Below are 2,215 nucleotides of genomic sequence, written 5' to 3'. Positions count from 1 at the left end.
GGTGGGAGGGATGAGAAATGGAAGGCTTGAGGGTGAAAGTTTGTGGGTGGCAGACCCTGGAAGGTAACCTGCCTTTGTGGGCACCAGAAGAAAGGCCCCTGGCTGGCTTTCGGAACTTCTGCTTCTGTTGCTGGAAGCCACCCAGCAAAGGGGCCCTTTTGTTTGTTGAAGTATTAGGCTCACGTGTGTAATGGGTTTGGTCCCTCCACTTGCCTGGTCAGGAGAAGTCCTGATGCTTTACCCTGTATACACACCACCTCATGCCATCTCACCACAACACACACACACACACACACACACACACACACACACACACACTCACACCCCAGACATATGGGAGGCAAGGCAAGTCCCGACATCTTCCTGGGCCTCTCAGATGAGGATATGTGACCCAACCTGAAGTAGCGAGGAGACTACAGCAATTTAAAATGCTGTTAGTGTGAGATGGATGTTGGTGTCTCTGTGGGCTGCCTGGAACCATGCTTTGGGGAATTATGGTTGGCAGACATGTCAAACAAACTCAAAAAGGGTCTGGAGGCTTTGGTTAGAGATAAATGACAAAGATTTATTCAAGGGTCTTGGGGTTTGCAAACTGGAAACACGAGGCAATACGCAGCGTGTTCCAAAGAAGAAAGGAAAGTTAAGAGTTCTTATAGGACCGAGCACATCCCGGAGAAGAATCAGTCCTGCAGCCTCAGCCTCTGATTGGTCTGAGCGGACAATCTTCTAGAAGACCAGTGGTCTGGAGAATGGGTGTCAGGTGGCCTGGGTGCGTGAACATTCTTTCCTTAGTCCTCCAGGCGGGAACCAGAAGGTTCTCCAGAGGTTCTATGTATCTCCAGGCATTGACAAAGGACTAGAAAATTTAAGCTCCCAGGTTGTTAAACACAAAATGGAATGGTTGCCTCCTGCCTCAACCTACTTGGTTTTAGTAATTGAGGAGCTTGACTATAGTGACTCCATTTTATTTTTCCACTCAATTCCTTAGATAAAAGCGGGATAAAGTGAGTTTAGACATGCCCAAATTAAGTGGGTCCCCCTAGAGCTCAATACAGTTGATGTACCCTTCCACCCCCAATTCCTTCTGAGATGAAATTTTTCCTCCTTGGTGGCCCATTCCTGTGTTTAATAATCTTAACTGTCAGAATGTTTTTCCTCGTGTCCAATACAAGTCTCTGATGCTGCTGCATTGCTACAGTCTATGTTTGTCTTGTCAACTAGACTATACATTCCTCAAGGGCAGAGCTAGTAACCTTAAACCCCACACTCAGCCACAGTGCCAGGACAGGCCTTGGTATGGAGTTTTTGATGGAGCAAAAGCTCCAGTTCAAGGTCATTTTCTTGTTCTAATTAGCAAACATGCCTTTTCCATGAAGTGTAATATTGGACTTTAATATTTAATAATATTCCACTGAAGTTGGTAAAACTCCAGGGCATGTTTCCCCAAAATATTCTTTGTTGCTTACTTGGAAAAGGGTGCATTGGTCCACCCTCCAGACAACCCCTGATTCATGCCTGCCGAATTGTTCTTAAATTGTTGCCCTTTAGGATCCCTGAACAACATTCTTCTACTTTTCTGAGACCAGGTTTTAAACGTCGTGTGTGTGTGTGTGTGTGTGTGTGTGTGTGGTGTGTGTGTTGTGTGTGTGTGTGAGAGAGAGAGAGAGAGAGAGAGGGGGGGGGGAGAGAGAGAGGGAGAAAGAGAGAGACTTCAGTTCTTGTTTTCTTGAAGGAAAAAAATTTCAGTCAAGAGACAGAGTGCGGCAAAGCAAGCAAGAATTTGCAGCAAAAACACAGGCAGGACAGGGAAACAAGGAAGGGCATAGAAGAAGCAATAGGCTGGGCTGCTTTGGCTCAGAGAAGTCAGAGCAAACGAGGCCTTAGAGGCAGGTTCATGGGGCTAGACCAGGACGAGCTGCTGCTGCCCATGGCGCCCCTGGTTGCAAGTCTTGTGGGGTCCCTTACAGTAAAGAAGGGGGGAAGGAAATGGTGCAGGCATGCTCCCCTGGGGGAGAGCACAAGCTCGGCCCTTTGTGTTGCGGGTACTTATCTCTCTCTTGCTGGTGGGAATCTTAGGGGAGGTTTCAGGGAAGGGTTTCCGTAGAATATGCATCATCTTTCCAGCTGTGCTCTTTCAATGTCATGGTCTCTGCTGATTGGTTGGCAACAGGACAGGGTGTCATTAGTCATTGCAGCTGGTCCAGAGGAGGCCACC

The sequence above is a fragment of the Myotis davidii genome, unplaced genomic scaffold, assembly GCF_000327345.1.
Source record: "Myotis davidii unplaced genomic scaffold, ASM32734v1 scaffold710, whole genome shotgun sequence".
Taxonomy (NCBI): Eukaryota; Metazoa; Chordata; class Mammalia; order Chiroptera; family Vespertilionidae; genus Myotis; species Myotis davidii.
Note: the sequence above shows the minus strand (reverse complement) of the source record.